At 30.7% G+C, this 17,247-nt stretch overlaps 1 long non-coding RNA gene across 1 annotated transcript; it reads left to right on the top strand.

Annotated features, from left to right (window-relative positions):
* Positions 1-5,734: 5,734 nt before the first annotated feature.
* LOC145790861 (uncharacterized) lies at positions 5,735-7,810 on the top strand. The gene is made up of 2 exons (XR_014330135.1): positions 5,735-6,145; positions 6,439-7,810. It is a non-coding gene; the product is annotated as an uncharacterized LOC145790861 (long non-coding RNA).
* The last annotated feature ends 9,437 nt before the right edge of the window (positions 7,811-17,247 follow it).

Genomic DNA, 17,247 nt, shown 5'->3' with positions numbered 1-17,247 from the left:
TTATAAGATAGAAAAATAAACACTCATTTTGATATTAAAAATAATAGTTAATTTAGAAAGAGAATTGCTAATATAAAATTAAAAATGAGTCTAATGATTTAATTTTAAATTTATTTTTATATTTATTTGGAAAATAAAAATATGTAGAAATAGAATTATACAAAATTTATTTAAAAAATTAAATATAAGTATGTTGTGACTGAATTAAGAAAAAAATACATAAATTAATAAATAATTTCATGTTAAATAAAAAAATTAATATTAAGACATCAATAAGATAGACAAAAAATAAAAATATAAAATAAAATTGACTTAATCTATGCGATGTACATAATTAAACACATTATGTCTTATTTATTTATTTGTATATGGAGATAATTTTTTTAAATATCATAATAATTAAATTAATATATCAACTATATAAAAGAAAATTGACAATGACAAAACTAAATATATGATGAAAAATATATAAAAAATAAGTATTTCTCAATGGGAAATTTGGTCAAAACCCCCTTATATATAATTAAACTTTAATGCACTACGGATAAGCACAATTTTTTTTTTTTGAAAAGTCCAACACATACCACTATTATAAAAATATTGAATTTTAAAATAATAAAACTTTTGACTAGATGTCGGTTTTTAATAAAATTAGTGTTTTTAGAATTCTCTCTTCAAGATCTATCAAACAAGATTTATGTTCACTATGAAATCCTAAAAAAAAAAAAATTTATTACCTTTGAAATTAATTTAAATAGTAACATGTTACTTTATTTGACAGTAATATAATATTCTGTCTCACAGTAACATGTTACTTTGGTAATTTTGTCCAAGAAAAAAAAGCGTATTTTATTTTGTCCTTACTCAATTATACGTCTTCTCCTTAGGGGGTTTATGAAACAAAATAAATTTGGTTGATATTTTCACCAAATAAAGGTCCAACAAAGGGGTTTTGGCTAATTTCTTTTTCTCAAATAGAGTTTATATAAAATTAGTTATTATAATTGAAATTAAGTTTGTGTAGAACTTTATATGTAAATAAAAAATGCATGCTGATGTAACTTTTTTAGAAAAAATAAACTTCTAGAATGTGCCATCTAAGTAAGGAAAATCAGTACATATATATATATATATATATACTAGTAGCTAACCCATGCGATGCACAAACTAAACATATTTGTTTTTAAATATTTTATATATATAAAATTTAGTTCAATTATTTATATTTTTGAATATATAAAATATTTAAAATAATCATTAAATTGGAGAAAAAAGAAGTAATAATTTAAAATTTAAATAATGATTCTAATTATTTATTTTCGTAATTTTAATTGTATCGTTCCATAAAAACATTTCCTAAATCAACACATATACTGATTTTAAATAAATTATTTATATGTATTTTAATAATTTTATCTCTATGGTGTTATAAAAATGTAACTTACATAAATATATACAATAAATTTCATAAAAATAAATATTTTTAATAATTAATTTTTTAAAAAAGTGAAAAAGGTAGAATAAAAGTAATTGGTAAAATATTTTTAGTATGAATAATTCTATTAAGTTTTGTTATGGGTAATTTAAATTAAGTAGAAGTCTTTTAAATATTAAATTTTAGAAACAATTTTGGTAAAGATATATTGATCTGGAATTTTAATAAATAAAAAAAGAAGATGCGTTACATAGGAGAGAGAGAAGAAATTAAAGGTAAATAGTATTTTTTTTTATATTTATTTTGATAACCTTAGTCCTATTGTTTTATAAAAGTGTTATTTAAATCAACACATAATAATTTTAAATAAATTATTTGTGTATATTTTAATAATTTTAGCTCTATCGTACTATAAAAATATAAATTAAATTAATATATATAATAATTTTAAAATATAACATAATAAAAGAAAACATTTATTTGATAATTTTAACCTTTCGTGCTACAAAAATGTAACTTAAATAAATATATATAATAAATTTATATGATATTAAATTATAACTTGATATTAGAAATAATTGTTATAAAATTAAAAGTGATTCTAATTATTTAAGAAATTCAATATAATTAATATTATAAATAAGATAGACATAAAAATAAGAAATAATTTCAATATTTTTCTTTTAAAAAAAGTGAAAAAAAAGTATAATATAATTAATTGGTAAAGTATTTTAAATATGTATAATTGTGTTAGGTTTTGTTTATGGATAATTTAGATTTAAGTAAAAAGTCTTTTAAATATTTCATTTTAGAAAGAATTTTGGTAAAAGAATATATTGATGTGGCATTTTAATAAAAAAAGAAAAAGAAAAAAAGAGAGACGTGTTACATAGGAGAGAGAAAAACTGAGAGTAAACACTACTTTTGATTATATATATATATATATATATGAGCAATAATACATCCCTCTAATTTTGGAGTTCTAATAATGTGGTAGGGAATAAAAAAAATAAAAAAAATAAAACCAAATCCAAAACATCACATCACATTACAGTGGAGTCCACTCTCATTAGAGCTCCTTTATTAGAGCTCCTAATCATTTTTCATATATATATATATATATGATGATATGATAGTGTATCATCCATTTATAAAAGGATTTTTTTTTTTTTTTGGGAGAAATTGCATTTAGTGAAGTAGCGGAGAAATAATTTTGTGATAGTTTTTTTTTTTTTGCATGTATAGTGAAGTTCATTCTTGTACCTAGTGCAATTATTTCTTATATGCTAGAATTACACCAGAAAAGATTCACATATGTAAAGTAATTATTTTGTTACTATCCTACTCATTTATAATTTGCTTAATTTTTCTTTTGAAAAATGATATAAAAATTTACTTTTTAGACATACTTTCCGCACTCTACACCGAGTAATGTGTAAACAAGATTAGTTAATGATTAGACAATAAATAACAAAGAGAGTTAACATAGATATTTTAATAAAAAGTCACATTATTGAGTCTAGAAAGTGGATATAATTTTTAGAAATGAATAGCAAATAGTCTTTCTCTCTCTTTTCTTTTCTTTTTTCTTTTTTTTCTATTGAAAAATTAGTAAATAGTGAGGTTGCATGCACTTATATCTTATGAAAAAATATTATATAGAAACCTCTTTAATACCTTTTTTTTTATGTATAATTTTTAGACACAAGTGAGTGGGTTTTACGTGCATTTATTGATATGAGCCCTTTATTTTGTTTCTAAAAATGAGAAAATAAAATAAAAAATATGATTATGTATAACATTGCTTTATTTTATTATGTCTTATAATTTTTTAATCAATAAAGTCTAATTATATAAGTTATTTAGAATACTAAATACTTTTTTAAAATTTTAACAAAACTTTTGATAATTGTAACCTTATTTCAAATTCAATAATGACTTGGACTCCCTTTTTTTCCCACTCCCTTGACCCCCTCTTCACCTGATTGGCTATTTTTTTTTTTATTCCTTCTCAATAATCATTTTTTTTTTCTCCCCACAAACATCACATCTAATTATAAAAAAATCCAACCCTCTTCTCCAAATACAAATATTTTAGCCTATTAAAATAGTCAAAAACTGAAATAGCCAACTTTCCAAAGACTATAATGATATATTTTGACACATAATCTTTTAGTATGTTTTTAATATGAATTTTAATATATACACCATTATAAAAATAATATATCTAGACATATTTTTTAGACTCAATGATCTATCAACAAGATAATAATTGATGGAGAATGAATATGAGAGAGAGAGAGAGAGATTTGACTTAGATATTCTAATAGAGTGATATATTATTGAATTTAGAAAATGAGTCCAATTTTGAACCTGGACAGTAATACTTTAGTTTTTAATATGTGATTGATTGAATTTTTTTTTTCCTCTACTTTTATTTTTACTTGAATTCTATTTTAATGTTTTTTCAACATTAAAAATGAATTGGTCGTGTAAAAATTAATTAACTGGGTTTAATAATCACACTTGTATCACATAAAAATTTAAATAATTTTCAAAATGTAGACTAAAAATTTAATTGTTCGGTTTTCAATGTTTTTTTTTTTTTTTTGAAAATGAGTTTGTTGGTTTTTTGTGTTTTTTATTTTTAATAAATTTTTTAATATTTGAAGTAATTTTTTTACTTTTCAAGTACTGTAAATACACTTAAAATTACAATATTTGTATTTTTTTTAAATACAAAAATTTAGTATATTTTCGTATTTTTACGTATTTATTATTATTTATTTTATATTTTTAACAAATATTTTATTTTTTAGGTACATCTAGATAAGTGTATTTAAAAATTATTATTTTTAAATATTAAAAAAATATGAAATTTACGTGTAGGTCCTAAGAGGTGAACTTATAGTCCAATAAGTCTTATAATAATTAATAGCGTTTTTTATCAAACACTATTAAAAAAGTCACAAATTGTTAATTTTCAGTGACAATTTGAAAATTTTATCACAAAATATATCATTAATTATAAATTTTAGTGACAGTTTAAAAAAATAGTCACAAAAAGTAACTAATTTTCAACTTTCGACGACAGGTTAAAAAATTCGTCACAGAAAAACGTCACTAATTGTAAGTTTTAACGATAATTTACAAAAATTGTGATAAAAAAGTCACTAATTATCCATTTTCAATGACATTAAAAAAATTGTCAGAAAAAATTATTTTTAATGACGATTTTACTAGAACTTATTTTTGTAATAGGATTTGATGACAATTAAGTCTAATTATTAGGACTTATTGATAATTTATCTTAAAAAAATCACTAAGAAAAAAAAAAAATTCCAATTTTCAAAAACGTCTAAACCAAACCAAGCAAGCTGAGCTGACTCTTTTAAGGTCCAAAACATTGCCCCAAAGGGGGCCAGGTTCTGGGTTTCAAATTGCAGCCCAAGTTTTCCCTGAAAGGGGCCCAAGTTTTCCCTGAAAGGGGCCCAAATACAAAACGTTAAAGTTGTAGCCTTCATTTGAGATGTGAGTTGATTTTTTGAATTTTTAAATTTTTAATTTTTTTAGCATAGGGTTAAAAAGTCTCGTTTCGGATAGGTTTTTTGACTTTTGCAAGTGAAAAAAATGAAATGATTATGGGTTAGATGTGACATTTTATTCTGTTGGGCTAAAATAACTAATTTTGTCCTATATGACTATTTTAGCCCAAAGTAGTATACCAAACATAGCTGTAGTATGCTATCCCCCAAACTGAAACCCATAACGAAGTGGTTGGCTAAGAAATTTGAAAAATGAGAAAAAGTGCATGCAAAATCCACGCAAAATAGAATTGTGTGATTCTAATTCATGCAAAATCCAAATTTATCTTCTTAATTGTTCCTAATCTGCATTTTGTTTTAGTCTAATACAGTCATATTTTGATATAAATTTTGGGATAAAGTGTGTATTAGTGAAAAATGTAGATGATTTTCCTTTCTTATTCTTATGTCGCAGTCACATTCTTATTAATGACTAGATTCTATTAAAGATTTTAACAATTGAGTAACAGAAAGGGAACATTAACATTTGTATAGGGACCAAAGTGAGATTTTACCAAAAGTACAGGAGGTTGACTGTTACTGTAGAGACCCTAATTTTTGGTAATTACACATGAAATCCTGAGCCTTAGTTTAATAGCATTTTAGCACCTAGTTTCGTAAAAGTTTGCAAAATGGCCCAATAAAGAATAATTTTCCTGTATATTATCAAAATTAAATCGAGAACACCACTTTATAATTGGAAATACCCTAAAACTTGGTTTTTATTTATTTACCTCTTAGTTTGTAAATTAAGTCATACATTTTATTTTTATTTTTATTTTTATTTTTGTTTTTGTTGTTCTTTTATTTATTATTTATTTGAATATTTCTTATTTATTTGAATATAATATTATTTATTTGAATATGTACATAGGTGTCACAAATAATATTTTGGTGGAAAATTGATTGAAAAACAAAATAAAAAAATATTTAGATATTTATGCTTCCTTAGTCATTAAGCTAAGACCAAGCTTATTTCCTATAAATTGAGAGCCTTGTCTCAATTCCACACACACACACACATACCAGCAGCCAAGGAGAGGGTGAGAGAAGGAGAGTGTGATTAAAGGGAAGTAGAGAAGAAGAAGAAAAGAAAAGGAAGAAAATGGTACCTTCTTGAGTCAAGGTAAGAACACTTCTTCCCCTTGTCTTCTCCAATTCTTTCACCATTCCATCCTATTGTTAGATGCCCTCTTGTGTTGCATGTTAATGGGAAAAAGGGTTCTTGATGTATATAAGAGTGTGGGTTTGATTTAGTGACTTTGCCTTACAAATTTGTCAAATTAGGCACTGCTGCAAATTCTCTAATTTAAAAGAAATATCAAATTTATTTATTTCTTAATTCTGAATTTAGTGTGAGATATTTGGTGTGTTTAGAGCTTGTGGTAATTTTATTAGCCCCTAATTGTGTGTTTTTAGGGCTTGGATACCTTGTTTAAAAATCTGGTCCTGAGTCTCTGAAAAACAGTCAACTTCTTGCAATTTTATAAAATTCCAGAAAAATCATCTCAGGTTTGTTCTTCTATAAAAATTTATGATTTTGAGTCCTCTTTTCAATGGAATTTATTTGGGTGAAAATCATTGGCTAGATTGAGAGGAAAGCTAGTTTTCCCAACGGGTGACAAATCTGGACAGGTTTTCGAATATAGCCTGTAGATGAATTTCTGGAGGTGCTATGCACATTCTGTGAACTGGAATTGAAACTAGACAGGTTAATTAGTATTTCTGTGCAATTTCAGCCCCTAATTTGACCTAGAAGTATTTTTCCCAAAGCACTCTTGTTAGACCTGCAGAACCAAACAGTGCTGGAAATGGTGTTTTGTTGTGTTGTTTGTCTCTAAGTGTTTTAAAGCATGCCTAATGCTATTTGCTTGCCTTACCATACCTATGTATGATTATCATGGGCTATATTTCATTTCTTATATTTGTCTCATGCTCTTTTATATTACTGAATTACCGAATGTGGCTAGCTTGCTTGGCAAAAGATCTAATAAATGGGAAGTGGGAAATGGAAAGGGGTTGGTAATGGGTGACATTCACCCTTGTGCTTCAGAATGATTTATGTAATAAACATGTGAATTGGAATTAAAACCAAATGAGTTAAGTCCTACGCAAGCGGTCTAAGTGAGCCCCTAGGTTGACACGGATGTATTCAGACTCTATGCGGTGGTTTCAGGGTGTAAGCGAGCCCTTTGGTATGGTATGTGCAGGGTGTAAGCGAGCCCTAGGCACGATTTGGGTGTAAGCGAGCCCACTTGTTTGGTCGTCCCTTTTGAGGTCCATCAATGTCATTAACCGGTAAATAACCAGGAGGTGGGCATAGATGGTAAGGTCTGCAAAGCAGCAAAAGGGGGAGTTCTGAATAGTCCGGTGTTCAATCCTTGTGGTTGGGTAGAAGGATCTCTTTGGGGGATTCTAGTTGTCTAGTCTAACTACTAATTCATAGAACCTTGTTGTAATATTGTAAGTTATGTTACCTAATTTGTTCTGTGTATGGTTGATTGGTTGATAGAAGATATGGGGGGTGTGTGTGTTTTTACTGGGCATTCCAAGCTCATGGCGTGTCATGCCAGGTGATGAAGCAGTTTACAATGGTGAAGGTTATTTTGAAGGCAAATAAGATGAAGTGTTGGAGTCGTGGTTCATTTGAAGACTTAGACTAGTTGTTTTTTTTTTCCTTTTGACTTTTGGTTTGGCAATGTTTTGGTAATCCTGTAATGGAACATAAACGAATTACCTGTGATATTTACTTTGGTTATATATGTATATTAAGATGTTTTGGTTATCTATCCTACTTGCGTTGTATTATTGTACGTATTTAACGGCCCGGAAGTTGGGGCGTTACGGTTACAATTTTATGTGTAGAGATCAAAGTTAAATTTGACCAGAAGTGCATGGTTAACTGTCATGATTTCATGTGTAAGGGCCAAAGTGAGATTTGGTGCAAAGTATAGGGGTGCAAAGTGTTATTTATACATATTTATTTGAGAAAAAATTAATTAAGATTTCACGAAGAAATAAGTCTCTGTTTGATTCCATTCTGGCATAATGATTCTACCCTTATATCCCAACCCTCTCTTTGATCATAATTTTCAAAATATGATTCCAAATCACATTTCAAAACACATTTGAAAACATGTTTGGTAACGAGAGAGTTTTTGAATTTTTGGGTTTACCCAGTCGTCCACCCGAACATCCTCTCGGACAGTTTTTAAATTTTTGGATCTATCCAGTTGTCCACCCGGACATCCTCTTAGATGTTCGATTAGTTGACCGGAATAGTGCTTGTTTTTTTTTTTTTGGTGTGTAATTGCCACCTATTATTTGAATATATATATATTTGATATTTTTTAAATATAGAAATTATTTTTTTGACCAAAATGACAAATTATTTGGCCATTTATTAATTAAAAAAATTAAATAAAAATTAATTTGTCGCAGTAATTTCTAAAAAATAAAAAAACATTTTAAAACAAAACAATTAAAAAAAATTTCAATCAAATATACAATCAAAAGTAACTTTAAAGCACTACTGAATATTTTTTTTAACAAAAATAATATATATTTTTCAATATGTTAAATAAAAAATATTTTCGAAATTTTTTGAATTTTTTAAATAAAAAATGGGTAAATTACACTGACCTCCCCTGAGGTTTACCTTAATTATAGGGACCTCCCTTGTAGTTTAAAAAATAACACTGCCCTCCCCTGCTTTTGAAAATAATATACAGATTCTCCCTTCTCGTTAAAAGAGCATGGACGACGTTAAGTTCATAGCCAAAATGACCATAATACCCTTAATAGAAAAAAACCCTAATTCATTCCATTGCCTAGGGGTTTACGATCAAAAATTCGAAGAGAGAAGAAGAGTGAGCAGCGAAGGAATGGAGGAGAAGATGATGACTTAGGGATTTTTTCGAAGATCTGGTCCAATTATGAAAGAATGGAGGAGAAGATGATGGCTTAGGGATTTTTTCGAAGATCTGGTCGAATTATCTTTCATAGTGCAAAGTGTGAAAGGGTTTAATTGGTTTGTTTTGTGATTTATAACTTCCAAGTAAGTTCATTAACAAATATGTTGAAGATAAAAATTTTTGGAGAAAAAAAAAAATGCAATACATGGGTTTAGGGTTTATGAATGAAGGATTTTTTTTTACAGTTTTGGGAGTTTTGTTAGTGTAATTTTGAACAAATTTTTATGGTTTTAGAGTTGTATTTTTGGGTATTTAGGGTTTTTCTAGTTCATAATCAAATATTGTAATTTTTTTGGATTATTCAACATTATTACTTACTAGATTTGGAGTATAAAAAGGGTTTGTTAGATTTTATTGAATTATTTTTGATTTAGGGCTTTTGTTCGATTTTGTTTAATGTGGATAGATTTTGTTCAATGCAATGTTGTATTATCTGTTTAATGTTGTGAAAAATATATACAAAAATTGTAATTTTTTTGGATTAGTAAACATTATTACTTAATATTGTGCATTATTCATGATTATCAATTTGTTTATTTGGTTCAATCATGGTAACTTTTTAATTACTTGAATCTGTTTTGCTAAAAATTCATTGAATTGGTTCAATTTGTTTAGCTGTTCAAATTAAATGTTAATATGTTCAAATTTGTTTATCTGTTGAAATGAAATGTTTATCTGTTGAAATTAAATGTTTATCTATTTAAATTAGTTATATTAATCAAATATAGTAATGCTTTGGATTAGGAATTATTTATTTATTTATTCATTTTTTTAAATTTTGTTCCGTGTGTATTGATTTAGGGTTTTGTTATTTGTTTAATTACCATTTCAGCTATGGCTGCATTTTCTTCATTTGATTTAGTCATCCATTACAAGGGTAAAGTAGGCAGGGTATACAATGTGGATCCTGATATGTATTGTCATGTTGATCTGTTGAAGAATGTACATGATTCAGTTCTTAGTAACATAGGTTTGATTGAGGCTCTTGCAATTCATTTGTACTGTGATATACCTGGTACTAATAAGAGAAGAATGTTATAAAATGATCTTGATGTACTAGATATGTTTTACATGCAAAATGTGAGTAGAACAATTAACTTGTATATAGATGTTGTTCATTCGATTGGGAGTGAGGGTAGAGAAGTTAATGCTAGGGATGAGGATACTATAGAAATAGATCAATCAGTACACGATGGTGATGGTGATGGGGATGATGAGTACCACATGGATGATTTTGTTGGGTTTAGTGATGAAGACTTAGATTGGAATGAAAATGTGGATGTTGAAAATGAATCAAATAGCATAAGTAGTGAATATATGTTAAGTCAAGATGATGGTACACTTAGTGATTATCAATCAGGAGATGATGTAATGGTGTATGATGTTAGTACTGATGATGACTTGGATGATGAACCTATTTGTAGACCTAAGAGGAGGGATTTCAAGGGAAAATAGTTTCATACTCCCTATGATGATAAAGAGCCATATTTGAATCCAAAAGGGGAAGTGGTATTGGAAAAGGGGATGATTTTTGCAGATGTAAACAGCTTTAGAGCTTCATTGAAAGATTATATAGTGGAAACTGGCTTCAAGATTGTGAGGGACAAAAATAAGAAGTCTAGGGTGTTGCTGAGGGATGTCCTTGGAGGATTCATGCATCTCCTCTGCCAGATGGGGTATTTACAAGATAAAAACCCTAGTTTCCCAACACACATGCAGTAGGTTGAAACAAAATACTGAGGCAACTTCAGATTGGATAGCAAAAAAATTAGCTGACAGTTTTAAAAAAAATCCAGACATGGGGTTAGATACAATGCAAGGCAAGTTGAATAAGATATATGGGATTGATGCTTCAAAGATGCAGTTGTATAAAGCTAAAATACTAGAGTGTGAATGTAAGGAGAGTTGGACATTTTTCCTACAACACTTGAAAACAATACTAAGTGATGCATTGCCCACTAGGCCTTGGACCATCATGTCTGATGGACAAAAGGGTCTTGACAAAATTGTGACTGAAATCCTACCAGAGGCGAGCCATAGAAGATGTTGTATGCATTTGTTTAACAACTTCAGAGGTAAATTTCCTGGAATAATCTTGAGGAAGAAATTTTGGAAGGCATCAAGGGCTTAGAATCAAAGGGCATATGATGAGGCTATGCAAGCCATTCAAGGTATCTCAAAGGAAGCATATGCATGGCTGCAAAAAGTTCTTGTTGAAGCAAGGTCTAGGCATGCATTTCATGGTAGGATAAGAAATGATCATATCACAAATAACATGACAGAATCATTCAATAATTGGTTGGGGATTTCCAGAAGTGAACCAATTTTGACAATGTTAAAGACCATAAGATGTAAGTTAATGGGCAAGTTTCAAATGAGGTATCAAAAAGCATTGCAATGGTAGTCCAATGTAACTTTGAACATTAAGAAAAAGCTTGATAAGACCTTGTATGAGTCTAGAAAGTGCAAAGTAGAGTATGCAGGAGATCAGGAGTATGATATTAAGGACAATGAGGGAGTGAGACACATTGTTCATGTAGGTAGAATGAGTTGTTCTTGTAGAGAGTGGGAGATTTCTGGGATTCCATGCACACATGCTATGGCTGTTATCTCACATAGTAGAATGAATATGGAAAACTTTGTGCATCTCTATTACTCAAAGAAAAAATATTTGACGGCTAATGGTGGGATTATACATCCAATATCAGACCACACTATGTGGACACTGATAGATGAAGAGCCTTTGTAGCCACTACCTCTGAAAAGATTGCTAGGAAGACCAAAGAATTCTAGGAAGAGGGCTGCTCATGAGCCTCTTGTAGGCACAAGTCAGGCCAAGAGGTCTTTCACTTTGAAATACAATTGGTGCAAGGAATTTGGACACAATACGAGGACATGTCAAAGAGGTCCAGTCAGGGATAGCAGAGGAGGAAACATTTCATTTGGTAGAGGCATAGGTTCTTCATCTGACAAAGGAGGTAGATCTGTGGGCAGTGGAGGTAGCATTTCATCTGGCAGATGCATGGGTTCTTTATCTGACAGAGGAGGTAGATCTGTGGGCAGAGGAGTTAGCACTTCATTTAGCAAATGAGGCACTTCATCTGCGAGAGGTAGAGGCAGATGAAGCAGTTTATTTGTAAGCATCTTTTGTTTTCTTTGCCTTTGTATTTTTTTTGTTTCTTTTTACTATTGTTATTATGGTTACTAACTAATTTTAGTTTACAACTAATTTTGGCTTGCAACTCAGGATATTCCAAGTGGCAGAGGCAGAGGAGGCACTTCATCTAGGAGAGACAGAGGTAGAGGAAGCACTTCATCTGTAACCATCATTTGTTTTCTTTGCCTTTGTATTTTTTTTTCTATTGTTATTATGGTACTAACTAATTTTGGTTTGCAACTATATATATATATATTTTTTTGGTTATAACTCAGGATATTTCAAGTGGGAGAGGCAGAGGATCATCTGGAAGAATTATTTCAGGTGAGAATGTTTGGTTAGTGCTCTAAATTGTTTGGTTTGCAAGTTATGTGCTCTATATTCTACATTGTTTGGTTTGTAACTTACGTGCTCTAAATTGTTTTTGTTTTTGTTTTTTTTGGTTGGTTGTTTATTGCAGATAAATGGTGCACTTAGTGATGGTTTTTGGGTATGCATGTGTGACAATGAATAGGTACAGAATATACAGATAGTGCATAGTGCTTAAAGGATGATGCACCCACTTTTGTTTTTTTGTTGTGGGCATCTTGATCATACTTTTGTAACTATGATGTAGTGATAGATGAGGTGCATAGTGGTAAGACACATGTGTGACAATGAACAGGTACATAATATATAGATAGTGCATAGTGTTTATAGGATGATGCACCCACTTTTTGTTTTTTTTGTTGTGGACATCTTGATCATACTTTTGTAACCATGATGTAAATTTCAACCAACTATGAATCATCAAATGTAACTATGAAGCATGGATATTTGAACTTGTTTATATATGTCTGAAGAACTTATAATTGGATCACAATTTGGGATTTGTCCTGCTTTCATTCCAAGGGAAAAGTAGTACAAGCTTGTTGCCTTACACTTAAACTTACATATTTCATTACACAAAAACTAGCACAATACTAGGATATCCTTGCATTACATATCCATAGAACAAGCTTTACATATGATAAATAGGTTACCTCATCATGGCAACAAATAGGGCAAACAAACTTATCACTAAACTTATGATTATTAGTAGCTTCATATATCTTTGGTTGTCTTCAACTACTTGCACTCTTGTATGCACATCCTTGAAATTGCCTTGAAGTAGTGGCCTTTTAATAGTATCAATATCTTCATCAGTTGAGTTAACAGAATTGCACCAATCCCAGAATTTGCATTTTTTTTTTCTGCACAAGCATAGTACAACTTTCCTTTGTTTTTGTTTCTTTCAGATTGTGTCACCTTGATAGCTGCCTTTTTACCATACAAACATGTTTTGCTTTTATATTTCAGTATGTTGCTTCCATTGTTTGATGATGCCATATCACTGAACTTGTGCTTGAAAAAAAAAAAAAATTACATAGTTCATCTATAAATTACATACACAGAACTAGAAGAGAGAAAGAGAGAGAGCTCACATGAAATCTTCATCCATGTCAAGCAATGTTGTAGAGAGAGAGAGAGAGAGAGACTTTGGAGGCAAACTTAACAAGTGCTCTGGGAATTGGAGGGAAATAGTGAGCAAGGAGGTGTATTGTTTTATAAAGGATGCCAAGGGCATTTTGGCCATTTGCAGATTTATGGAGGTTGATGTCACTGATTTTGTTACTTTATTAACATCAAGTTAACAACAGGGGGAATCTGTATATTATTTTCAAAAGTAGGGGAGGGCAGTATTATTTTTTAAACTATAAGGGAGGTCCCTGCAATTAAGGTAAACCTCAAGGGCGGTTAGTGTAATTTACCCATAAAAAATTTATTTTTTGAATAATTATTTTTTTGAATTGAATCTTAAAAAGAGTTTGGTTATGAGCTTTGAATATAATTTTCAATAGAGTTTTGAGTTGTGTGTTTGGTTATGAGTTATAAGTTTTTGAATTAAGTTTTGAAAACTCTTTTCAAAACGCATAATTAAATAATTTTTCTTATTTCAAAAATTCAAAATTCAATTCAAAACTTTTTCAAAACTCATAACTAAACAAATTTTCTCTTTTCAAATCATGATTCAACAACTCACAAACTTAAAATACAACTTCATTTTCAAATCATGATTCTAAAACTAAACCAAATGCTGTCAATGATATTCCCATTTGTTGAGGCCAATATGTTTCCAGTTTTAAATACCATTTTCAATCGTATGTGTCATGACCCAAATTCGCCTCTATAGGTTTAGCGTCATAACCGGCCAGTAATCTTGGGATTACCAAAGGCCTCTGAACAAAATTACAAAATATAAGGGCTGTGGAAGTAAATATACAAAATACAATGTCCATAGAGCTGTGTCGACGTACATGAGACATAAAAGATTTAAAACTTATACATATAATGTCAAACTTCCATATGCCATGTATCACCATACAGATACAAATAGTGTCATAAGGGACTTAGCCCAAAGTACAGATAGACAAAAAAAAAACAAAAACATCCTTCACATGATTAACAAAACTTGACTACATGACTTTCGAAACCTCCTTGGGAGGCACAAGGGTTGGCCAACAAAACAAGCTCCAGGCAATCATCATTGAGCTTGGTCACGCGCTTGATCACCTACATACATAAAATAACTAGTGAGCGAAAGCCTAGCGAATAATAACAGAGTAAAGGGTTTAATGAATGTTGTCCATAACAGTTACAGAAAATGGAATTCATAATCATGTTTAGAAGCCAGAGTTCATATCAGAAACAGATTTAGAATCATACTCATTATCAGAAATTGCAGTTAATCATACGTGGTACATCTATTAGCACTAGAAGAAATAGTTGACCCATAAGGGACTGCCATGAAGGCATACTGTAGACACCCCATTTTTGATCGTCCGCAAGACTCAGATGTTTGGTTCAATGCACTCAATGATGAAAGCTGAATTGTGAATTCGCAGCGATTTGGAATTAGTCAAGCTTCTGAAATAACCTCACATTTTCAACATTTACCTTGTTTGAACCCTTGGGTTTCATTTTTGGACCATTTCTCACCCTGAGCTGAGTTTGAACCAAAAAAAAATAGGGGAGGCCATCAAGGCCTGGCCGTGCATTGGTGATGGTCGGTTGTGGCTATGAATGGCCGGCCGGCCTTCGATGGCGATACACACTGCTTTGGGCAAGAGGCAGCCAACTGTCCAGTTTTGAAGATATTTATCACAATTTCAGCTCAAATTCCATAAAACCGAAGCTCTGGGATTGTTTTGAGGGTTGAAAAAATATCAAGAAGAGATATATACACCTTGAAGCCCCTTCACACCTCCTTCTTCCATTGCAAGTTACCTTGAAGCCAACCTAGCTTGCTTACACCACCACTACACACCATATACAACCTTGTATTGCCACCCTAAAGCCTTGGTTGATCTTGAGGAAGTGTAATTCAAGCTTGAGATTGCATTGAAACCAAGTTTGAAACCTCAAGAATAAGCTTGCTTCTTGGAAGGTATAAGCTTGCTCTCTCTTTTCTTGCTTTCATTTCTATCCTTTACTTCATCATTCTTGCTGTTTTGGTTGTTTTTGAGTTTGTTTGAAGTGTTGGAGTTGGGTTTGAAGGGTTACCAGAAGGGTAGAGAGAGCTTGCTCTTTCTACATCTTTATTCATAACTTAAACTCTTCTTTTTTTTCACTCTTTTTCCTTGGTATTCATACTGATTTTCAGAGGTTTAAAAAAGCTTAAAATCATATTTTGAAGCTTAAAAAATGGAGGGGTTAGCCACCCCTCCTCACCCTTGTTTACTAGCCTTAATGCTCATCTTTGTTGTCTAGCTTTTTAACCCCTTTCCATGCATGTTTCACCTCTGATTTGCATGTATTTAGGACTATTTTGAGGTTGTCTAAGCTTTTCCAATTGGTTCATACCTTGTTAGATACACTTGAGGTCTCATAGTTGGCATACTTGTTGTTTATTATGCTTTCTTGGTTCATTTTACATGCTTTGGGGCTTAAATGTGCTAATCAATCAATCAATCAATCCATATATTTCTTTCATGAGAATGGTTTCAACCAATTGAGGTTGCTCATTGCATGTAAGGGAGGCCTACACTTAATGGCTTAATCTCTTTGGAGATTCATCGTCAACGGTATAGTCTCCTTCTCATGTTTTGGGAGGACCTCTTGTTTGACATCACTTCTTGTTTAGAGGACTTAACATCACATTTGGACAAATGGATTAATGAATGGCAAGGCCTAAAACAATTGGTTTAAAATTTGGATCAACACACCTAAAGAAAAAAATGGTTTAAATAACTTGAACTTGGCCGGATGTTATGCCAAGTTCCTTGTGTCAATGGTTATCAAGCATTAATTCATGGTGTCTTTGATGCCCTTGAAGCGTTGCAACTTCCCTTTTTTGAGTTCATTCCATGACAAAAGGGAGGGGTGGTCCATTTGCATTACATTCATTAACTTTTGTCCAAAGTTGGCATTCGAGATCATCAAGCGATCATATCGCTCATTGATGGTTTTTGAATCAATTCCAATCTTCTCTTGAGGTTTTCCTGTGACAGAGAAGGAATGAAGGACAAACACAGCTTGAAAATGCTCTATTTGCACTGATTTCACCTCAGAGCACAGAAGCAGAGTTTGCACCAAATCAATGCACGGTCGGCCCTCTATAGGCCCGACAGGCCATCAGTAATGCACGGTCGGCCCTTGGTGTTTGGCCAGCAGTGCAGTTTTGCAGAAGCAGAGTTTGCACCAAATCAATGCCCGGCTGGCCCTCTGTAAGCCCGGCTGGCCATCAGTAATGCCCGACCGGCCCTTGGTGTGTGGCCAGCAGTGCAGTTTTGTAGAAACAGAGGTAGTGGCTGAAGGTGAAATAGAGGCAATCTGGGGCAGACAGAGCAGCTTTCAGGCGATACACATGCAACCTCCATCCATCTTCCTTGACATCCATATCAAATGCGTTGTTATTTAATTGTTTCATTAGCATAGCAAATTGTGTTGTAATATTTAATTAGTCTAATTAGTTGTAGTTAATTAGTTGATGTTGTAATATTTAATTAGCTTAGATAGTTAATTATAATAATTAATTAGCTTAGAATAGTTAGTTAATTCATTTCAAGTGTTGTAATA

Source organism: Camellia sinensis, chromosome 5 (genome assembly GCF_055761805.1).
Source record: "Camellia sinensis isolate YWXY chromosome 5, ASM5576180v1, whole genome shotgun sequence".
Classification (NCBI taxonomy): domain Eukaryota; kingdom Viridiplantae; phylum Streptophyta; class Magnoliopsida; order Ericales; family Theaceae; genus Camellia; species Camellia sinensis.
This window is presented reverse-complemented; position numbering and strand designations above follow the sequence as displayed.